This window comes from Zonotrichia leucophrys, chromosome 12 (assembly GCF_028769735.1).
Source record: "Zonotrichia leucophrys gambelii isolate GWCS_2022_RI chromosome 12, RI_Zleu_2.0, whole genome shotgun sequence".
Taxonomy (NCBI): Eukaryota; Metazoa; Chordata; class Aves; order Passeriformes; family Passerellidae; genus Zonotrichia; species Zonotrichia leucophrys.
In genome coordinates this window covers 13,255,613-13,280,655 of record NC_088182.1, presented here as the reverse complement: position 1 = coordinate 13,280,655, position 25,043 = coordinate 13,255,613, and the positions used below count along the sequence as shown (strand labels likewise).

Here is a 25,043-nt window from a genome sequence, read left to right as displayed (position 1 = left end):
CAAGGCAATTCTTTAACTTATTCCAGTAGAACAGAGGAATGAACAAGTGTTGTTCAGATCAGGGGATAATGATGTACCAGAAGAAACCAGTCACATGAAAACAGATAAGTTCGTTTTCTAGCAGGTAATAGGGAGAAAAAGAAAAAGGAGAGAGACAGTATGAAATGAACATTCAGCAGAAAATCAATAACAGTACTTAATCCTTAAAATTAGAGTGAAATTTCTCATATCAAACTGGGAGTGAGGGTCAACTTGCAAGAACTTTACCTGAGGCTCCAAAACAATTTATTCTCAAAATGCCCAGGGTTTCTTCCCAGATTGTCCAAACCAGAATAGATTCAGGCAATATTTTTGCTTTCTCACCCAGTCAGAGCAGTGTGCACTGTGCTGTGCCACAGTCTGAGCAGATGGAGGCTTTCCTGCATTTCAGCCTGGCCTTTGGGAAGAGATGATCCCACCTCAAGCCTTGCCCTGGGCAGGGATGGACCTGTAGGCAAAACAGATTAAACAAGGCAAATTTGTTTTGTGAAAGGAAGGACGTGGAGGATGCAGAAATAAGCAGAAACAGTGCAGAAAAAGGTTAGGTGTCAGAAGACTGTGAAGTGCAGGGGAGAAGGCTGGAGAAGGAGAAATACCTAAATAAAGTGTAAAGGCAAAGCTGTTAAGTGTTAATATTCAAGTGTTTCAAGAGTACTGACAGTAATCTTTTTGCAAGTCTCTCTAAGAGCCATTACCTTTGCCTGAAGTGAGACTAAAATGGAGAAACTATTTTCAACTACTTAAAAATACCCTTTGGAGAGAACAGAAGAGTAGGTAACATTCAAATAAAGTTTTAAAACAGGTTTCAGGGAAGTCAGGCAAAACAAGTGCGCGCTGGGAGTGAGGGAGAAATGCTGCATAGATGAGGAAAAAAGATCACAATGTTATTGAAAAACATGCACTCCTTGAGATTGCTGTAAACCTTAGAGGACTTGGCTTATCATTGTGAGAGCAGACAGAGATGATGTGTTTAATAATGTGTCTCTCATAGATGTTTATGGGCCTATCAATTTCCAATTCTAACTAACCAAGAAAGCAGCTAAAGAGCCAGAAAAATGACATACAATGTGAAGTTAGAGTTGCCCGTGCTTAATGTTTGGCATGTTGGCGATAACAAACAGGAATTTGACATTGAAATTTGCTTCATAGGAGGCAGTTTTGTGTCTTCTTTTGCTCAGATTTGTGCTCTTGAAAATACTGGATGTCCCTCTCTCCCAGAAAAAAAAAAAAAAAAAGAAAAAAGAAAAAAAGCTTGTCATCTTCAGAAAATGCTTTTTAATTAGCTTTTAGCTTTGTGCTGCAACAAGGGCAGCAGAACTCTGAGCGCTGTGCCTGTGCCCTGCCCTCAGCACTGGTAAGAGCAGAGTTCACACTGGGAGTCACACTTACTCCTACATTCCCACTCCTGTCAAGGTCTCTGAGAATGTTTTAAGAAAATGACTTTCCATGGTTTAAGTGATGCCAAAGGCAAGTGAGAGATCTGAGGAGTTTGATCCTATCAAGACTGGTTTTGAAAAACGCTGTTCTGGCTGAGCTTTCCTTTATCCGTGGGTGTTCAGCGCGTATCCGACAGCACAGGGAGGAGGTGATGTACAGGGATTGTTGTTGTCTGATTTGGTAAGTCTTCTACAAAGGCACACTCAGCCTCTCATCAAAGCTTTGTGTCTGAGATGTGTGTTCTGCCAGGATCATGTGTTTTCTGAGTTCCCTGGAAAGTATATTTTAAAAAAATCTACTTGAAACCTCTATTTAATTCTGTATGTACTTGTGCTTCTAGCAGAAACTAAATGCAGGTACAGAATGTTGAAAGTGCAAGATGCTGAGGTGCTTAGGGGAACAGGCAGAGCTGGAGTTAATGCTTTTATTTATAAGGCTCATTGGTCAATGATACTGAGCTCTCCTCCAGGAAAAAAAAGATCCTTAATTCACTCTTACAAAATTCAATGCCCTATTGTTCTCACTTTTCTGAAGTCACTGTTTATAACATTGCTCTCCTCTCCCCTCTGAGGAATAATATAATTTATTGGAGCAGTTCATTCATAGTCTATGTGATATCTATCTTTTGGGACAGAGATACCTTTTGCATGATGTACACACTGTTAACTTCAAACTCTTCCTGTTTGCTTTATGTGCAAGAGCTCATAATCAGGAATATTTATGCATCCTGGTACCCAGTTGTGCTGTGCTTGCTGTTTTCTGCTCTTCATAGAAAATTAAACTTTTTTTCTTTTTGGCTCACACCTACCTGAAAAGCAAAAGATTTGAGAATATTACCCAATGGATTTATGATTACTAGGCAGATAGCCAGTAATAAGCAGTGATATCTGATACTACAGCCCAGACATTCTCTGCTTTTTTCCACCTTTTTCCTATTATCTCTAGGTTTAATAAACTATAAATGGGAGACATAAATGGCAGACCATCTTTTCTCTTTTTGTGCTTTTTTTTTTCTTTGGAGGTGCTTGGTGATGAGATTAAGTTAAGGGTCATATATTCTTCCAGCCTAGTATTTAGGAATAGGCAAATTATTGAAAAGGGTGGAAGTGATCTAGGCTTATTCGTTTTTGTGGGAGAGCAGCTTTTTTTGCTACACAACAATCATTTTAAATGGAAATAACAGTATTACAGATAGAGATTTAATGAATATATATGAGAAAGGCACGATAGGAGTCACTAAGCAGTTCAGGGCTCTAGATGAGGTCACGTTTCTGACTTGTGTAGTATGAAAGTGAGTAAATCTTAGATGATCATAGTAGAAATATTTCCAGGGTATTGTACATACTGCTTATTGTAGGGAAAAAAAATACTTTTTGCCTCTGGCTTAGAAGAAAGATATTGAGTGAAAATGCATTTGTACCTTAACGTTTCCAGTGCATGTATTGTGTCTTTGTTTCTGGATCTCACATAATTGCTGACTGTGAAATTAAAATACCAAGCTCATTATTTCAATCTTGAAATATAACTTGCTGTAGACTTATGCTTTTGTCTCTAATTGTAGTGTCCATGTGTTGAGCTTCATTAACTTGAAACAGAAGAAGCCCCCACTTTTGTGTTAAAGTTAATTAAACCTGGTAATGGTTATTGTCTGAAAATTTTCTGGGTTCAAGTAGGTTATTTTGCCTCTGTCTCTATTTTCATGCATCATTTCATCAGTTGTGGTTTGTCAATTCATAATATACAGGATTTGCCTGGACTCAGTGGACTATGGGGTTTTTTAATCATAAAAATACTCTTGCATGTTTAATTAATGCATAGTTGGAAGCTACTCCTTGTGAAATAGTCACTGGTGACTTTTAAACTCAGATTATAAAAAAAAATTGGAAAAACAAAAGCAATTATTTTTCCATGAATAATAGGTGACAGCACAGCACACAATAGATTGATGTCAAGGGCCACAGTTAATGACTTTCAGGTCTTTTTAATATAAAACCTGAAGATTTCAAAATTCTACAAATCTATGATGTGTAAAACCTTCAGACTTGGAAATGCAGCCCTCTGAGCTGCACTCCACATGGATATGTGGCCATAGCTGAGAGGATAAATTAAATATGCACATTTAAATGCATGTATAGTTTAGTATTTGTGCTTTAATAATTTTGTTCAGAGTTCTGCAATTCAGCCTTAAGTATAATGTGTGATGTGCACATCTTTGTCACTGGTTGTGTGGGTTATGCTTTGTGGGAGATGTACTCCTTAAAAATACCACAAAAACCTCCTAGTGAAAGACCCTGCCTAAGATCAGACCATGAGTTTTGCTCAACAAAGTTCAATGATTAAGTGCATGAAATAAAAGACTGGAAGATGCACTTGCCTATGGGAAAAGCTTGGGAAAACAGCAATGGTCTCTTCCTTGAAAAATCATGCACACCAAGTTTAAATAAGTGTTTTGTTTGTGATTCATTAAAAAAACCCCATTTAAATAACAGTAATTTTATTTAATATCACTTTTAATGCATTTTAGATTTCAGATTTAAACTATCAACTGTTTAGCTAAAGCTTTCAGGCTATTCAATTAACATGTAAAAAACCCCAACTATTTTACATCTTATTCTGTGTCCAGTTAGCTTTTTGAAATGAGGAGCATGTGTTCAGAGAAATATTGCTGTGCATCCAAAAGGTGCCAATCAGAGATATTAATGAAAGGTTTCATGGATGTTCTGTGCTGTGTGAAGCTGCTGCTGAAAAAGTCAGCTCAAGAGCTTTCAGCATCATGTGCAAACCAGAATCCTGCAGCAAAGCAGAGATGAGCAGGCGGGGATGTGCTGTGTTGGAATGGACCGTGGAGGCTTTGGGTATAGGGATGGCAAAGCCCAGCTGGTTGGCAACAAGCTGAGGAGATTTGGTGCAATTTTTATGGCATGTGGAGGCTTATGTTGGATTTGTGATTATTTTTATTTTTTTGACAGGGTGTATGAAACTGTGATGAGGTAAAATGGTCTGGACAGAGGCCCTCTGAGGTTATGAACAGCTGTGGGAGGTTTTGGAGGCTGTGAGGTCTTTCCAAACCTTTCTGCCCAGCCCAGTGGCCCTGCTGCCCTTGCACAGTGCAAATCCTACACTGCCTTTTGAAAACTTCCCTCATTTTCACTGAAATCCCCATACATGCAAATATCTATGGAGGAAGCTCCCCAAAACTCAAATTATTATTTTTCTCCTAGGAAGACCTAAATTTCCATGTCAAATGTCAATAATATGAAAAGGCATAATAAGGAGGCGAAATACAAAATGGTAGTGTTATGAGAAATTATTCAATTTCTATATCATCTCCCCTTCCCTACTCTGTTTCATCTCTTAGAATAGCAATTTTCTGCAGATTTTATGGGACCTATATTCATTGGGATCTATTACAGGTTATAGAATGAGAAATCTCTTAAAGATTAATTGAAATTCAGAGAATGTGTAGCATGTACTATAAAACCACTTGAATTCTAAAATATTTTTTCATTTTTGATCTAAGTTCTGCACTGAACTCCTTAATATAGCAGCCCACAATTAACCCCATAGATAAATGAAATTTTTTAAGTGTTATTCCTTGATAAATACTTTGCTGTATATTTCTTACAAATAATTCCCAGTCCTTGACCTTTCTACATTCAGGCAGCACCAGTGTTCCTCTTGAGCAGGGGTTGCTGGGCTTGTGGAGAAATACAACAACACAGATTTTCATCTCATCTTCCCGTTTTCCCTCTGTGTGTGAGAAGACAAAGCTGAGAGGTGGGATTGTTGTCAAGGCCAGTTTGGGTGGATGCAGTTTTATTTTAGCTGGGTGATTCACCTGTGTAAGCCCCTGGCGTGCTGAGATAAATCAGGGAGAGGCAGGAGGAGACACCAGGGGTGTGGGATACAAAGCTGCCTCATTTGCTGCCTGGCCCTCACTCTTCGGGCTGCAGCTCAGCTCCTGTTCGACTGACAAAGCATTTCTGCAGTGACAAATCCCCCTCAGAGCCGAGGATGTGCTGATGGTTTCATCACTGCTGCCGTGGTTGCTGCACCCCGGGCGCGCCCAGCCGTGCGCAGGCACCTCTGCTCCAGGCTCCAGATTATTCCTGACAGTGACTGGAGAATTTGGGGAGTGTTGCCGTCAGCCCAGGTGTGAGGGACCTCCAGAAGGACAGTATAAAATCTGTTTTCTGATTTGGGCTTTCCAGTGCCATAAAGAGTGACATCACTGTATGTACACACAAATATATAATGATGAATACAGCAAATGCAGTCTTGCACATTGGCTGAAAAATACATGCTCCAGGCCCAGATTTAATAGGAACTTTCATATTCCATTCTTGGAATATAAAGCCAGCATTTTTTGTCTATTTTGACTTTTGCATTAATGAAATGAGGTCAGGAAATCTGTTAAAGTTTATCTTTAAAAATGTTTTCAACCCAGTCACCTTGTTTTAAAAATCATTTCCGTTTGTTATCTGCACATTTAAGTAGATTGTGTTTCCTCGTGATTGAGTCTCTGAAGGAAAGCACTAACAGATTCCTGTAATTGATTATACTTTAATGATACATAATGGCAAGTTCTGGTTTCCATTATTGTTACCCTACACGCTGGACTGTAACTGCTGAGATACCAGAATGTATATTGATACACAATTGATTTAGTGACATTTTACTGGTTGAAATGTCCTGCATTAACCAAAACCATGTCTCCACCTCTTCAGGAGAAGTGGCCATTGACACATCCAGGGCAGGCTCTGTACAAACCTACAGCTCTGGCAAAGCACAGCACTGCTGGGGAGCACTGCCATGCCTCCTCTGGGTTTCATGGGTGATCACAGATGGGAGCTGGCTGGTCTTACTTTGCCCTGTTTTGCTAATTATATTATTTTCTTTTTGCTTGTCCCTTTTCAATAAGTGTTCCACTGTTTCTCCCTCCCACTGCCACCCCTGAAAGCCCTCAGTGGTGAATAAGGTGGTTGATGATCTGAAGATGTTGCTTATTTTCCTGATTGGTATTACCTAATTATTTATGGATGTCCCCGATGGTATAAAACTCCCCCCTTTGTGTTTGGGTGGAAAATTTGAGAGCAGGGATTGCTTTGTGTGCCTGCATGCGATGGTGTGTGCAGTGCGAGGGCAGTGAGCACAGCTGAGTGCTGCTCTGTGGCTCACACCAACAAATGGAGCAGTTCTGTTCCCACCCAGCTGCCCTGCAGCCCCTGGACACTTGGCCTGTCCTAACAGAGAGGTCACAGGGAAGTTCTGGTGGGTGATCCAGCACACAGAGCTGGCCTACATGGGGAAAAACAATTTTGAAAAGCTAATTTAAATGTTGCATTTGAAGGGGCAGTAAAAAGCCATGGAGCTCTTGTCTTCTCAATAATTATAGAATAAGGAAACTTAATAGCTAGAACATTATAATGATGTAGAATTGGTGATGTATCTTCAAAACACTGGATAGAATCACACAGTGTAGTCAGATAAGGTACTGACTGAGGCTTTGCTTTTGCCTTGATTTTTAATTTTCTTTACTGAGAAGAGGATGGTGCTTAAAGCTTGCAATTCTGGCAAGTTGTGCCAACAAATCTCACTTATTGTGTTGCACATCAGCATCTATATTATCAAAATCCTTTATTTGCCAGGAATTTAAATTTAAGCATTCTCATAGCATAGACCATGTTAAGCCAGTGAACATTCTTAACCAAAATTCGGGGGTAAAAAAGAACTTGTCAAACTGCTGTTTGGGCTTGATGAATGTCAATGTCTCACAGAATCAAAATACTTTCCAAAAATCTGAAACAATTTTGTATTTCAGTTTTAAAAATGAAATTTTATCTTTAAATTTCACTTTAAATTCTGAAAACTAAAAGAAGAAAGTCACTTCTGAAACAGACACTTGGTGTAAGTTGAGCTCAAATGCAATGACTTGACACCACACAGATTTTTTTGTCTATTCTCTGCTGCATACACTTTGTAATGTTTTAAATTACATCACTGTATATATATGTATTAGCATTCAACACTTGGATTTTGTTTAATATATGTTAAATATTAGTTTAATGGCTTTGTGTCTGACACTGATTGCAATTCAAATCCTCCTTGCATGCTGTTCTGCTGATAGTAATAGCAGCATTTGTTATGTTCAGTCACTGGCACCCAAGTCATAAACAGTAATATCAATTAATATATACTTCTGCTTGTGTGGTAACTGTGCAGGGATTAATAGAGAAATTATTTTTCAGAAAAATATCAGAAAACCATTTCAAAGAGATAAGAATGGCAAATGCAAAGCAGATGAAGTTACATAAATGGCCTTTTCAGTGGTGATATTTGAATGTTTGTAGTGTCTCACAGCAGTTTTGGAATATAATACACAATTTAATTTCCTGTATATTTGTGTTGTAGAGGAACAGTTTTTGGACTGTGAAGGAAAATTTATGCTCTAGTGCAATGTATTCTCAGCTCAACCCCAACATTGCAAAAGAAACCTCTACACATTTCTTTAATTTAAGAAACATGAGTTCCTAATTAGTTATACATAGACAATGGAGGATTTTTCCAACTGCAAAATGATTAATAATACGTAATTAAAATGGAACCTGGATCAAAAACTCATCAAGTCTCCCTAATGCCATAATGCCCTGTTCCTAGGCAAGTGAGCTTCCCCCAGGGGATCTGAATGATTCTCTGGAAATACATTCCTGCAAATGCACTGTCTACTCTCATAAGGAACTTCCAAAATTTTCAATAGGGGAACTTTTTTTCCTATATTTTCAGGTTAAAAATACGTAACTCATGAGAGTGTTAAGTAAATTTTGGAAAATATGGCCATATATGTACACAAGGTATGAACGCGCTCTGTTAATACAGTTGGAAGTCATGTGTAAGTAAACAAGCACACATGAAGAGCAAACCAGTATTAGTCCTACAGCTTTACTGAGCATGTTCTTAAAAAGTGTACAATTTATTCCTGCCAGATTAGAACAAAAATCCCACCTACTTGCCTCTAAGCAAAGACCCTAACACAGCACCCATAAACCGAGAATAAAATCTCTTTATTCCTTAACTTGTTAACCTCCTCACCCCTCCATTACTCTATTCCTTAACTTGTTAACCCCCTCACACCCCCATTCCCAATTCTGCTATTGGGGACTCCCCAGACCCTCAATTCCACCCAGAGGGCTGCAATGGGCACAGCACAGAGCAGCTCTGGCTCCATCCCAGTTCTTCCATGGGCAGCCGCACTGTAACGCTGGGAGCCACTAGATGCCACTCTTGTCTCATCCCAGTACAAGTCTGAGAGTATTTATGGCTGTTTAAAAAACCCAACTGTGCCCTCCCACACTCAAAGCCCCTTTAAAGATGTTCCTTTGGTATTTCAGATATTTTGCCTTTTTTTTTTCTTAATTAAACTTACAATATGACCCTGTTGTTTATAGTTTTCTTTCCCTCCGCTGTAATGCTACACTTGTTTATAAATATTTTAAAGCTATTCCTAGACAGTATTTTTGTTGCTGGACTCTTGCATAGCTGTGTTGTGCTCTATCTCATTTTTCTCTTTGGGTGGGATTCCAAAAGTTCTGACATAAACATTCCTCTATGTTTGATTGATTTCACAGCCACTTATGGTGTAAGAACCTCTAAATCTAATTTTCTAAAAAATTCTCCAAAGAACTCCGCCTTTGCATTTTTTTTTCTATACCAGATACGGTAGGAAGCTCTTGAAATTGTTGTATGTTCAGATTTTGCCATTGATAACCTTTTTACTGCATTTGCCATGGCATTTCCAAGAGAGTTGCCTCACTGTAGTTTCCCCAATTTTCAGGATATTCTTAGCCAGGTAGTTGAGGAAGAATAAGTGTAAAAATGTTCAGGTTATTTAGGACAATAAAGGAAAAAAATTAAAAAATACAGCAATTCCTATGACAGTCAACATAAATTTGTAATGTTCTATCTGTGCAATAGTAAACTCAAATTTCTTTTGTTGGCCAGACTGGAACTGTTCTCTTCTTTGTGTGAACTTGATATAGACCTTGTGATTCTACTGTTTTCCATATAGAATCAAATGCTCTTTTTCAGTTTTTAATGACTTTTATGTACTGTAAGCTACCTCTGTGGCAGCCAGAGCTAATGAAGTCACTTGCTTGAATGATAGACAGTACATATTCTGTAGGTAACCTGCAAAAGCTTGTGAATAACATGACAGAATAAAGATGAAAGGTTATAGGCATATAAAGACCTCCTGCACTTTCACTTAAGTTAAATTTAGTTTTATCTGAGCATTTTCTTGCACATGTGGGATGCTATGAATTAATACAAAAGTTCAGAGGGATAGATCTATGGAGAAAACCTTTTGCACTCTGCTCACTTTCTCAGAGGTGAGGGTTGTTGGTTGAGCTCTGTGGAGAGAAATGTGATTTTGGAACATCTAAATGTGAGAATAGAGGGAATAGATGTTCGTGCATAAAAATATGTCAGTAAAAAGGATTATTTAAATACAGTAGAGATACCTTTATTGAGAGTTGATAGACTGTATGCCAGTAAAAACTATTATTCTCTTCTTTTTAAGAAAAAACCCAGAACTATTAGTGGTTTATAGAATTAACAACAACACTGCATGCAGACCAAAGTCCAGAGCTAAGGTTGCCTGTGGAACCTTAACTTTATTGCTTCCATATCTCTGAATAATAACTGTGCAACTTGAAAGTTCCCTTTTTTGTCATTTGCAATGTAATGATTTAATTTATTTAAGTTTCTGTGATGAACACTTAATGCCTTACACATGTAGGGAAGGGTACAGTCCGTGACTCAGCGCCTGAGTCTGTAATGCAGCCTGTCTGCACTGCTGCTCTGAGGAAGCTTTTTGTGGCCATTAGCAAAGGCTGACCTCTCTGTTTGTATACAATGTCTTGACCATGCAATTGTTGAAGGGCAAGTTTAGGGATGTGGTTAAATTTGTCTGTAATTTCATTAACTTGCTGGGGACCACAGCAGTTATTTATGAAAGTTCGCTCTGCAGTTCCGTTCTCCTCTACTATCAGATCTTTCCTTTGTAATCTCTTCCCAATAAGCTCCCCATTACTTCCCTTTCCTATGAATATTTAAGTGGTGGTGGTGAAAAGAGACTCTGTATCAGCTTTTCTGAAGCACGTCCCCACGTGGTGTATCTGGAGAATATAAACCCCTCACAGAAATGGGCAAAAGTGTTGAGTTTCCTTCTTCCCAAGGGACAATGGCTGGCAGTTCCATTTGTCAAGAGTAATTCCATGCTCTTGCTTGGAGAGCTCCATGTGAAGGGTTTGCAGATGCCAGTTTTGCTCAGGAGCCACCATCTGCAGGATCAGCAGCTCTTGGGACGGGCACATACCCTCTGACCCCACAGCAGCTCCTCACACCACATCCATCTCCCCCCCTGTGTGTCCATGTCCCACGGGAGCCCTGCTGGCCTCAGTGTCCATCCTCACCTCCCCCAGCAGCTGGGGCACAAGGACAGCACGCCTCCTACACCTGCTGCTGTCACTAAAACCCACAACTGTGAGTGTCCAGTACAGTTTCCCTCTCTGGGCCGATCTTCAGGTGATGTCTCCTCACCCTGACGTGGACAAGTTGCCAATGTCAGGAATGTCTTGTCTAACAATAAATGACCTTGCTCGTTCCATCTTTGGGGTCACTAAAAGGAGAAGGGGCAGCTCTGGAATGGGGTTTCCAGTCCTGCAGCTGCACCCCAACCCCTGCAATACTTCTGGCAGTCAGAAATGCACAGCAGGGCCTGGGGGCAGAAGGAGCCGCTGCAGGGCTGGGCTTGCAGCTGGATCTGCAGTTTCCTCCTGGGAAACCTCAGGCACAGCTTGTAGGGAGCCCCAGAATGGGAGAGGACTGTGCCATCCAGGGATGAAAGGGTGTCTGATGTCATGGTGGGGGCTCTGTGCATGTTTTCCCCCCTAATTAAGTAGGGCTTTTTTCCTTCTCTTCCAATATTAAGTCAGGATGCGTTCGTCAGATGTAGAAGGGCAGACATTTTGAAGGAAATTAGCTTTAATCTAATAAAGTCTGTTCCAGGACAGAATTTGCAGTAAGCATAACCTTTTATAAATAAAACTGAAAAAGTAAAAAACCACTGAATTTAAGAGAACAGAGTGTATGTGACATGTTTTTTTGAGTAAATCCTGGGACAAGGAGGTTTATTCCCCCATTAGTGTAGGTATATAACTTGGAGGCCAGTAAGTGCCAGTTAAATATGGACTAAAAATATAAAGTGTGGTTAAGAGAGAGATTTTATTTTCAGTTTTTAGATCCCTACATATGTTGAATCTCATTCAAAAACAGTTACTACAGAATGACAACAATAAAATAATCAATGAGCTTACGGATATAATCAATGATCTATATGTTTTTTAGCTGACAAAAATAATAACCTTGATAGAAAGGGATTAGGGAGAATTTAGATTAACATCAACCTAATGATAGTTATTATCAGAGTAGGAAATTATGATTAGAATGAGGAATGTGTTATGAGCACTTTGTGTTATGACATGTCATTTACAATATAATTTGTTTATTCATGGTTTTTTCTGTAATCAGTGTATGGAGTGCTTCTTTTTAGTGAATCACAGTAAGAAATGGGCAGCTCAGGACCCTTTAAAGGGACTCTTGTAACTTACTGCTGGGTAACATGATCAGAAAAACCTGAATCCAGGGTTTCTCTGACATCCTTTGTGGTCTGTGTGGTCAGCCCCAGGGCCATGAGGAAGCTGCTGGCTGGGGTTTTGATAGCAGGTGATCTGTGTAGGATAAGGCTGCCTCTGAGGTCAAAGGCTCCCTGATAATAATTCTAATTAACTTGGGCACAGTCCTGTGTAGTCAAGGTAACAGAGCACCCAGCTCACTTTTCTCAGTCTCTGTATTGGGAGTTGCTGCCCTGGCTTGTGCTGTACAGCACAGTTGTACTTAATCACAGCAGAGGTCACACCAAATTTAAAGCCAAATGTAAGGTCTGAGAATGAGAATTAAATATTTAAGTCACCCAGGCATTTATTTTTTCCATTTCACTTATCTTTTCAGGAGGCATGGGGAATTTTGGGCAGAGAAGAACTAAAGTAATAGTTCCCATGCTTTATTCCCTGTATCACTTTTTTTCCTCTGTCATCTTGCTTTCACTTAAATTTAATTTTAGCATGGTGAAATGCACACCAAATTCAGAAACTGGGCATACATTAGGAATGCATTATTCTTGCTGATTGCAGGTAAGTAAACACCAGTGAGGGACTGTGCTTGCCAGCCCTTTCCAAACCTTATGTTAGAACTTGTGGAGCCATGCCAAGCACTGATGGACTTCAGCTATCATTAAAAGCTAAATTTCCATCAGATTTTTGCTAAGGTTCACAGAACTCCTCAAGCAAATTTGAGCCTCATGGTGGTAGTCTGAGGATTGATTTATTGTTGTGTATCAAACTTAAAATGGCTTGGGTTTCATGTTTTCAGCATTACAAGCAAACTTGGAAGCTCTGATCCTGACGCATAGCTGAGTGCAAAAATCCAGAGTGAGCCAAAATAGAAATCAAAACTGATTCTTCTCAAACCATGCAGATGAAGCCTGCAGATTTTTTTCCTAAAAGTCTGTGCTATGTGCCTTTCAAAGGACTGATAATAGCTTGTTCTTATTTTACAAATATAGACAGATAAGAGTTGGCAAACACTCTGAGAAAGAAGAGAGAATGAAGGAAAATAGGTACGGAGAAGCTGTGAGCCAAGCATCCCCAGAACCATACTGTGAAATGATATGGCTAAAATATGTGCATGGTAAATAATGTGACATTGAAAAATGAAACATTCAATATTTCAGCCAGAGGAGAAAAATGCCAGCTCCAAAATTGGGTTCTGGCAGTATGTTCAGAGAGTCAATAGGCATATGCTTGATTGCAGTTTGGGTGGAGAGAAAGGAGATTCACAAAGCTCTATTTCAGCTCTTTCTGTATTTTCCCACACTATGAATTAATCACATCTAATACTAATTATATACTTGCAACATTCTGAATTCCTGCATAAACTGTGGAAAAATGTGGAGATGCTTCCAAGACTGGAGCAGCTCTGACAATGAATCCCTCTGTGTGCTTTTGCAACTGTTTGCTGTGCGTCATCTTCAAGCCCAGTTATGTTCTGCAGATTTACTCTTCTGTACTTTGATGGTGATTTACACTCCTAGGGAAGCAGTTGGGTGAAACCATGTCTCAGAAATGTGGAAGCTTAATATAAATAAATGAAAGCCAGGCGCTTGATTTCAGTGAATCACAGCCCTTTGACGTTTATAATTTCAACACTTGATTGTCCCAGCTACTCAACCACTGTGACTCATGGGGATGCTTCAGCTTTTGGCTTGATAGAAAATGTAAAACGTAAGGCTGGGGTTTTTTAGCTATTCTAGGATGCTAAAAGATCTGGATCCACACAAGTGGGACAAATTCATGCATACCAACAGCACGTTAGGAAACTGTCTAATCATTCTGAATTAATGATGCCCTCATTATCTTGCCTGAGACCATGAGGTCAAATGAAGAGTTTTCTCCAGGCTTTGAGATACAGGCAGGTGTAATTATTTTGTTGGTGTTGAAAATAGAAGTGTGACCTGACTACAGAGGTGAAATTATTTCAGGAGATTAATCTGAGAGAGTTAAATTCTTCATGTTGCTAGCGTTGCTCTTGCCTGGAATTAGACAGTGTGGGAAGGTTTCATCCACAGGGAACCCATTAGGGAGCAGAAGTGCTGGGATCAGGAGGGGCAGGTGCTGCTCTCAGGTGTGGGCAGTTTGAGCTGCTCTGTGTCACTGTGGCCAGTGGGGAGCTGAGCAGGGACTCAGGTGGGACAGATACATCAGACAGAGCATCTGAGGACACAGAGGTACCAGCGATGCTCTGAGGGGCAGGGAATGCTGTGCGGATTTTTCATCAGGCAGTTTCAGCTCTGCAGGTATGACAAATGTGATAATTCCCATCTTGCAGCTCAGGAATCAAGACTGATCACCTCTCTCATTATATATATAACGCTGATTTTGGGTTTTCTTTCCCCGCACTTTTAACAAAGCGATTAAAGAGGTTCCAATGAAAAATTGAATACGTTTCAATTTCAGCAAGATTTTGTTGCAGAAATAAGCTTGATTTTCTGATTAGAAGTAAAAGAACTTGCTTTTGGGAGAAGGAAAAATTGAAGTGGGAGGAAAAATTTTTGAGTTTCAGAAACAAGATTAAAATTTCCCAACTTCATTAACCTACTAAATTGCAGTTAATAGCAGAAGCACAATTAGTTAGACTCCAACGAGGCTGGTGTAAAGTAAGTTTCTCATTTTTTTCTCATTTTTTTACTTCTAGCAGCCTGGTGATAGATACATTTACTTCAGTTTCCTCTGAATTTGTTATAAAGTAGATTGAAGAAGAGTAGAAACAAAAGAATGAATTGAATAAGGAAATAAGAAGGGTGAATCTCCACACCTGTCCTCTTGCAGCACTTCAGCAGATCTGCCCAGTGTGATGAGGTGTACAAAGGCTGTCTTTAGAAATACTCTAAAGGTTTGAGAAACAAGAATATCAGAGCTAATTGGGGAAAACATTGGTGAACTAATCTTGCTGCTTTCCATGGAGAACCATAAAGCTGGCTGTATTTTCAGGGCTGTTTCTTTTTTCGCTATTTGTTAGTATTTGCCTGAGTCCTGCCTTTCAGTAATGACTGTGAGGCTCAGGTAGGAGAAACCCCAACTTAACATCTGAACTTTGGATGCTGTCAGTGTTGTGTGTGGGTCATGAACCCCCAGCACTCTGATCCCTCCCTAAACGTCCCCAGTGCAGAGCAGGCAGGTGATTTTCTCTTTGGCCACTGCTCACAGGAGAGCCTGGAGCTGAACTCTGCCAGAACTGCTAAGGAGAAGCACTAAAAACCAGACTTATTTCACCTTCTCTGGCACAGTCACACCCAGGATTTGGGGAGCGGGTATTAAAATGTGCAGATGCAAACCCTCCTAATTCTTCTGTACATAAAAGTGGTGTTGTATCAGATTAGCCTCTTGGTCATGTATATGCTCCAAGATAAATGGACAGCTATTGTTTTCAGCTGCAGCACCCACCATTCACATCAAAGTCCCTGCATGGCTGTAACAGAGATGAGAAGCTTTTTTTAATCAAATGTGTCTCATTTCCTTCAAGTATTTATGGCTTGTCACTGTCAAACTGAACCCAAGATGCTGACAAATATGCAAGTCATTTGTAAAGCAGTTAAAGTACAGGATATACATAAGTAGAGACATTCTTCTGATTAGAAAATAATCTTGTATTAATAATAAGTCTTCCTGTTGTAAAATTCTTTCTAAATACAGTAATATTCGGAATGGGAATTAGAGATATTTCAGGGATGACATTTCATTATTTCCAATCAGCTTTACTATAAACAAACCCTGCAAATTTTCAGTGTCAGCATATACCTCAGGTAAAACTAAGCTCATATTTGTGCTCTGAGTACCTGAATGTTTGCTGAGGATTTATTCATGGCATATTTCTGTTTCTGGATGATGTGTGTTACATTAGGCATTTTGAATGGTATCCATTAGCATAAGCCTTTCTGTCTTTGAAAATATTTATGTCACTAAAGTTTATAAGTCTGTTTTAGGTCTCTATGTTTGTTTAAAGTAGAGATCAGTAAATGGCTGAGATGTGTGTTACATTTCAGGGTTTCTCCATGATACGTTGTAGGTATTGTTGTTCAGATCCCTGTGTGGTCCAGTCATGCCATATATTATTTAAAAAAAAGGCTAATGACAAGCTATTGCTTAATGAAGTGCTTTCATGGCACCTTATTTAGGAGGGAGGATCTTTTTTCTGGCAGTTGGAGGCTTTTGTAACAATATCTACTGTAATTTCTCCCTTGGAATCTACAGAGTAAGTCATCTGTGCAGTAAACTTATGTCCAGGAAGCCTGAATTAATAACCTCTGGGTCAGCTTCACAAATTTCTCATTATTCCAAATACCTTTTCCTGTTGGCTAAGCCTTTTGTTCAACATGACACTGAATTGCAGTGGTTATAGATGGCTTATGACCTGGAAAAGGCTATTGGCAATACAGGTACATTTTGTCACAGACTTAAAATGAAGCAAGCATGGGAGTAAAATACATTAAATGTACTAGTTATCCATGAAAATAACCATTACAAACAAAAATAGGTTTGTATTTTTATTAATATTGTTTTAGCTGTGGCAATAAGCTCAGAGCCAACATATTCAAAGCTGATAAATCTTTTTTATAAGGGAGTATATTATATTAGCACTAATCTTTATTTCTACAATAAATATTTAAAAGCAATGGAGGATTTTCCTGCCAAGCATAATTAACAAATTTATATAATATTTTTATTCAGCTCTTCTCCTTCAATGTAGACAAATGCAATGGAATTTTTAGAACTGTATATAATCTTTTGCATTAAGAAGATAGTAACAATTAAGAAAAAAATGCTATTTGCCCTTAAAAATGTCATTGTTCAGATGATGTCCTGCACAAAAGATGCAAGATCTCAGATAAACATCTGGTAGGAATGAGGGCTTCTTCATGGTTTTTGTTAGATGAGCCTTCAGACTCATTTGTGACTGAATGATACTGTATTTTCTCTTGTTATTTTCAATTTATCCTTTACCAGAGAGACAGGAAGGAGCAGTGAAATAGGAAATTAGGATGTTTAGAGAGAGTAACTGGAGAGAGCTAAAAGATTGTTTTTTAAACTGTTTAGATGGCTGAGAGGCCCCTGTGTGTGTGATCTTTGCTGCTGAGCTGAGGGAAATGCACAAATACAAGTTGTGCCCAGTCTGGGCTGCCCCTGGCTGCTGGGGACATCCTCAGCTCTCAGCAGATGTTTCACGCAAAGCCCATCTTAGGAATATTTCTTGGATTCTTCAGAGGCCTTGGGAGATGTTATCTCTCTTGCTTCTTGAACTTAAACTCCTAATGAATGTAAACAAGACCGAGCAGCAATCTGGATTGTGGGGTAGATGATTCATAAAACTACCAGTTATCCATCCCCTAGATGGATTCCAAACTAGAAATTTGCCTCTGGTTGACTTCATTTGCCTGATCAGCTTTTCTACAAGTGTTTATCTGTTTTAATTTAGAATAGGTAAAATTGCCCCACGAGCCAGAGCTGGAGCATGGAAATGGTGGTAGTTTCTGAAAATCTCAGTCCTTTCTGCAGTTGCATTCACAGTGTCCCCCTGTGCTCTGCTTTGACCATAACCCTGAAGTTGTGTGTAGGATTCCAATAGCAACACAGTCCACAGCTCAGTGAGTATCCCAGTAAATTGTTCTGTGAGTATCTGAGAATTTAATATCGTGAAGAAACAGTTGTCCAGACTCCAGATAGTTTCATGATGTTGCTCTGACAAATTCAGTTTATGTAATATGTTCTTCTATTGCTGCTGTTATATTTATCATTGTTGGCCTGTCTTTGCTTGATGTGAAAAATGGTTAGAAGTTGAAAACATAAAAGAGACAGTTTTTGTATTTCATAAACTTAACTCTTGGGCTCTACCACTCACTTATTCTCACAAGTTGAGGATGGGAATAGTGTGCAGATGTTCATTTTACCTACACAGATATTTTTCAATATCCAGGTTCTTAACTTACCCCTCTTTCCAACCTCCTTTGTCTCCCAGCTCTCCCCCTAGGGCAAATAAAAACTCAAATTTGATGTAAACCTGCCTCAACTGGTTTATGTGGATTCTGAATATCTGTATCTAGGACTCACGCTTGCTGAATGGAGTCAAGAAAAAACTTAGTGTGTGACATGAAAAAGTATTTTCTTTGCATCTTTATTTGTACAATCAGTACAAAACGAAATTTTAAAGAATCAGAGGAGTGTACATGCATACTCTGTGATACCCTATGAGATGATTTTAAACACTTCAGACTTATTTTATGAATAAAATAGATGCCATTGTCCTTCCCCCTTTACTCTAGAGACATGTGTTTCTTTTATTAAATTAACTCATCATCATGGTTTTGTTATTTCAACTGTGGGCTTAGCTGACCAAATTTCTGTATTGCTTGAGAGAGTCATTAATCATTTGAAGAGGATTTGTATATGTTCAGTTGCTCAACATCTCATCTCTCACTTTACCCCCAAATAAATTCAATAATGTTGCACGTGTTCTTTTGCTTTCCTTTTTGTAGTCAATAATATTAATTTAACCTCCTGTGTGTTGGTGGGTGGTTGGAAGTAACAAAACAATGATGGGATTGTGGTGAGTGCCATGAAATTCTGTTCTGTTCTAGCTCTTCACTGTTTAATTATTTTGATTATCCCCTGTTGGTCTGAAAAAAAATAAATCTGGTAAAGTACATATTTAATTCATCATTCAGGGCCACGGTTAGTGTTCAGATGCTGACTGCTGGGTATGAACTGCTTGTTGGTTTCTGTATTTTTGGGAGCAGTTATCAGCCCCCAGCCCAGCCCAAGGTTACAGACAGGCTGTCCCATCCCTGAGCTGGGGAGGCTGCACAGAGCAGCAAGACATGCTCAGTGCTCTGGGTTAAAGTTGCTTCTCATGGGACACAGAGATGATGCAGAGCTCGAAAAATATTTTTTTCCTCCTGCTTGGAAGCAGGAATGAGGCACTTAGGGCATGTGATTGCAGAAAGGCACAGAGAAGTCACACAACATCTCTGCCGATAATTGGAAGCAGCCTTGAGGTTGTCATCAACCTGAATGTGTCAGATGAGCTGAATATGCACAGAGCGACACTGATTTCACTTTAAAAGTTTTCATCTTATCTGTTTGGGAAATAGTTTGCTTTTCTATCTCTACAGCACGTTTTAAACTGTAGGGATGGTATTTTTTTAATGTTCTATATTGAAAACCACTCACTGGTTACCTCATGGTGAAATGAAAAACATCAGAATATATTAGTGCTTTGATTTTGAAGCAAGTCTGCCATTTTGCTCTTCTCTTTTACAGAATTATTTTGGAGAAGTTGTTGATCCTGCTTGTTCATTAGCTTGGTATTAGCTGTAGGGCTTTCAAGAGAAATGAAGAAATCCTGTGGTTCTAGCTAGTAATAAAAATGGTATTAAAATGAATTAAAATCTAGCAGGTTTTTTTGCATCTGTAAGGATACACATATGGTATGATTTGTCTAAAAAGGTCAGCCCCATAAAACTGGTTTGGGGAATATTTGAGCTAGTGGAATTTAGAAGAAAGACATCCTGACAACCTGTTGGCATGTTTTGCTTAATCTAAGTATTCTGCATCTGTGATTTGGCCACACCTCTATTAGTGGGATACTACTTCTAACCTAAAAATAAAATGAGACATAGTGAAGGTTTTTAATGCTCTGAAAATATTATGAATTAATCATGGCTTACTATGCAATGTTTTATCTTGCTTTTCCTAGTTTGAAAAGGGAGGATCAAGTCTAGTGCAGGATGGAAGTAATTGTAAGCTTGGTACAAATGTGTTCAAAAATGTTTTAGCATCCTCAAGCCTTCAGAAGTACCTGTTAGTCTTCCCTTGTTTAACGTTGCTCCAGAGATTTTCATTACATTTATTCCATGGATTGCTGCATCTCTAGGATCATGGGCCCTGGCTCTGAACTCACTGTTCCACACAACTAGAATCTTTTTAATCTACGCACACTGGGAGAAGGGAAAAAGTCAGTATGTCACCAGAGTAGGGATTTGTTTTGGTTTTTAGCAAAAAGTATTCCTTAGAGGTTTCTTATGTGTATGAAAATGAGCACACTGAATATTAAAAAAATGATAGATATCCAGTAAGGCTTGTCAAGGTGTCCAAAATATTACACTAAAAGCCTGTTACATAAGTGTTTTCTCCTTCCTTGTTTTATTTACTAAATTTTAGTGAACAACGAGTTTTTCTTCAGTCTTGTGACAAAGAAGAGACTCAAGAGATTTTGCACGTGAAAGTAAATACTTTTGAAGTTATTTATCTGTAAAGGAAAGTGAGGCTTCATCTGAAATCTGTAACCTAATGTGATGTTTTTAACTTTAATGGATGATTTAAAATAGCCATCATAATAATTTCTACATTCAGTGAATCAGTTAATCCTTACAAGTCTGAGACCTTGATGTCCTATCAATTTACTGCTACAATAGGTTTTATACTATAATGAAGTATTATTTATTTATCCTTTTAATGGCAATTTTAATAGGGTAATCATATTGGGACAGAATGTATAGCCTGGGGGAAGGTCATCTTAATTTGAATGTGTAGAAAACAGATCTTTTTTTTTTCAAGGATGCAAGTAATGTTTCTTTACTATTTTAATAATTAAAGTGGGATTGAATACAACTTTTCAAATCCCAGGTGTTCTTTGAGCCTTTCTGGTGAATAACGACATAAAAAAGAGGGGGGAAAAAAAGTGCTGGATGTTCCTACAGAGGAGCAAGGAGGAACCTTTAGAGAATAATTGGAAATTATAAAGGGAAATTATTGTGTCTTACAACAAGAGAAGCTGTTTTTTCAAACATAACAGCTTTTTAAAATTCAGAAGTTTTTACTGAATGAGGTTCTTGGCTTTTATGACCTTTTATACTCGCTAAACAGACCAAGCTATTGAATACAAGAGCTTTAATCATATGCTTGAAAACATAGATTCTCCTTACTGGACAACTGCCAGAAGAGATTGTTTTGGGCCTTAGAAAGAGATGTGCATTCAGATGTTTCTCTCCTCTTTAACTTGAGTACCAAAATGGGGATTGCTGTCTCCAGAGTCTTCTTAGTAGGACAGCCTCCCTCAGAATGGATAAATTTCCTCATTTTGCTTTTCACATATCATGAACCTTTCTGGTCTCCTCAGAGATATGTCTTATTTATCAGTCTTGAGAAAATAAACTCTTTGTTTTTTGTTTTAACTCTGATGATAATAGCTGTTTTGTTGCAACTGTAGATGTTTCAAAACTGTGCATTTCTAGCTGTCTGTGCTATTTCATGGTAGGTTTTGCTTTCCCCTTAATTTTCCACGTTATTTGCTGCTACTTCATTTTCTCTGATGCCCTAGCCTTTCAAGGCTCAATGCAAATGCCATAAACTTCCCTTAATTTAATATCTTTCAGATACATTTAGCTTTCTCTTTAGATGAGCTGCAAAGTTACAGAAACACTGTGAAAATGGTTCTTGAGTAGTTAAGAATTATCAGTGTAATCCAAATATTGCTCTAATGCTGCTCATTAGTGCAAATCATTCCTATTTACACCTTTCTGGTCCTCATTGCTCTGTGAATGAGACTATTTTGCTGCCTTGATAAAAATTTCTATAGTGTAGGAAAAAAATATAGCAAACTAAAATTGTGGCTTGTATTCTTTAATGCTGTTAAATACCAAACCACTTCATTTTAAAATGAAGTGATAAAAAGTGATGCTTGTTTACTCTTAAGCCAAATACTCTCTAAGTTACAAAGGCAGTTTGCATTATAATTTATCATTTAAGTTTAATAGTAAACATTTATGTTTAAATAAATATGCTGTTTACAATGTTAACAAATACTTGATAAAATATTTAGGCATTGTTGGATATCTATTTACAGAATAATAAATGTAAAAGGCAATATAGAATATCTGTCTTGTACAACACTGCAATAATGTGAGATTTGTGCAGTATTTTTCAATACTGCATCTAAATTACTGAAGTTTTGTTTCAGACAAGTATCCATTGTTGTCAACGTTCTTGGTTAGCTGAGACATTGTGCCAAAATACGTGGCCAAGATGGAATAGAGAACTTTGAAGATGTTTCCTTATCTTGAAGATCACTTCTTGCCTTCAACTTACTCCTGTGGTTCTCATTGCAGGCCACAAACTTTGCACTTGCCTGGTTTTTCTATTTTATATTTTGAACAAATCAATTTTTGTCATAATTAACATAAGTCTTTGGCAGCCATCCTAAGTGAGCACACAGCACGTGTGTTTTCATTGTGGCTGAAGGTATCTTTGTTTTAAAACAAACTTGTTGTGCCTGTCAGCATGAGTGATGCTGTAAAGCAGTTTTGTGATCAGCTCTGTAACAGCCCCATAAGTCTCTGTCTCCTGTGATTACAGGGCATGGCAGAGCAGCCCAGGACGGATTTTTAGGATTATTTGGGGTGTCTCAAACATGGTCAGTGCCCTGCTGGGGCAGAATGGTCCAGTGCTTGTTCTGCTGGGCACTGATCCCTTTATATTGGCTTGCACTAGGAAAACTTTACAGGGATAAAACTGAAAATTGAGATTTCAGTTTGCCTTTTCTTAATATTATGATACAGTGTGGGCTTTCCAAATGTCAGCTCAAGCATGCAGAATGATGCAGATGCTGCAGAGGAATGTACAAGCAAAAAGCCTGAATGTATTTACTTGAGCAAATCTAAATGCACTAAAGTCTAAAAGCTGATTTTTAGTTCTAATGATTCGTGTAACAGCTGACACGAAGGGGATTTCCTCACTCACCTGCAGGTCTCTAGGTAAGGTTGGAGTAAAATCATCTGTTGGACAAGTCACAGTAGAGCTGAGTCTGCTCCTAACCTGGATAATTACCTTGTTATTTATTAGACTAATAACTTTCTGGTGTGTTGTATTGTGTGCACTCAGAACTCACCTAGTTAAGGTTATATCAAAGACTGACCTCCATTGACAAGATTAAATTGAAGTCATTTTCTGTAAGAGCTTAGGCAGAGTATTTGTGTTGTCAGCAAACAGGACTTTATCCTCTTTCCCTTGGGCTTTATCTCAAATGCAGTGTCAGAATGCCAGATGGATTTGCCTTCACTTTTTTTCTTCAATTTTTAATATTCTTTCTATCACCTTTCAGCTGTCACACTCAATAATTTCCTTGGAAAGGAAGAGCCCAAAAGAAGCCATTGTATAACAGCTCTGCTTAAATGCTCATCTTTTTCAGTACTATTTTTGAGCTGCATACATTAATGAATAATCCTTAGAACTTGCAGGACTGTCTTAAATATGCTATTTTTGTAGGCTTCACACTTGCAAAAAATCCCTCAACAAGCCGAAGACAAGCCCCCTCAACCCCACCCCAAACAACCAGAAAAAAACCCCAAACTAAGCAGGAAGATATTAATAATATAAGGACTACTCTATGCTACAATTTGCTTTAAAATAAACCCCCAAATATAAATCATATTATTGTGTATTCACTGGTAGAATTGAGAAGAGCAAATACAGACTCAGAGAAAATACAGACTCAGACCAATAAATCAATGAATACTAAATCAACTGAAGAAACAATCAGTCCTAAATATCCTTCATTGTAAAATAAATGGTTTCTTTTTTCCTTTTTTTTTTTTTTTTTTTTAATATAGCAGATTTTAGTAGTTGGCTAGCCTTGCCACTTACAGAACTTGATGAAAGAGGTTGCCTAGTAATTAACTTCTTTGGAAAAGGGGATAATCCATGGAATGAAATTAAATAATGCTTGTTTAGAGTTGATTTCAAGTACATTCTGACATCCTTATTTGAAATTTTTCCATTTTTCCTTCCATTTACAAAGTATTATAAAAGCCATGGGCAAATAAAATTTACATCCTTGAAATTACCAAGTCCATATGTGAATTTTTTTAGAAATTATTCCATGGTACATATCTTAAGTTCAGTTCAAGAAGAACAGTATATTGCTGCATATTATAGTACAGAGTTCTTTATCATCAAATAAACATAGATTTATATTTAAATATGATATGCATTTACTCTCAAATGGATATTATGGCAGGAACTAATATTTTAATTGATGTGATTCTTCAAAGACACTAAACTTTGGCCTCCTCCAATTAGGAAGAACATCACAAAGTGTTGCCAAGGGTTAATGTATTTCAGACATTAAAAAATAGGCTGTACTGTTTGTTGCTTTCAAAGCTTAGTAAAATTTCTGGTTAAACTAGGTCATAAAGATATCAATAATTTTATCTAAATTGCTTTTGCTTGTCTGGTTATAGTTCTGTACAAAATATGCCAAATAGTCTTCAGGAATCTTTAACAGGCAGACAATTATTTCTTGTTCAAAATAAGTCACAATTAAGTTTATATATCCAGATTTAAGTATGCATATTTTAGAAGGCCAGCTATGATGTGCATTCCTAAAATTCAGTATAAAGCAAATAATTTTAGGAAATGTCAGTCAGTAAACATTGAGTACACATCTACAGCTGTAGTTAATACTCCTGAGAAGTAAAAACACTTTTAGTTTGTCAGGGACCAAGTTCAACACTGACAGCAGTTCTTGATCTGGTGGAAGTAAGCTAAACAGAACTCATAATTAAGTAATCATCCAGAAAAATATTTAAATTTAGAAAGCTTTGTATTAAAAATAGTACAAATATTGTTTATGATTAGATCTTTTCTTGGACTGCCCTTAACATTTTCAGGGCAGCCAGAGAACTGAAACAATATGGGGTTTTCTTGAGATGTATTGATAAATCTGTTTTCATAAATGTACCTGTACGAAGAGTACAGAGGGAATCTGAGAGAGGATAAAAACTTCTTGTTCTAGCTGGAGCTGTTAATCAGTGAATTGATAGATGTACTAAACCATTCAAACCT

At 38.1% G+C, this 25,043-nt stretch overlaps 1 protein-coding gene across 4 annotated transcripts in view; it reads left to right on the top strand.

Moving 5' to 3' along the window:
- The window catches only part of CACNA2D3 (calcium voltage-gated channel auxiliary subunit alpha2delta 3), a 454,430-nt gene that overhangs the window by 201,953 nt on the left and 227,434 nt on the right, over positions 1–25,043 (top strand). The gene's annotated exons all lie outside the window — the stretch shown is intronic.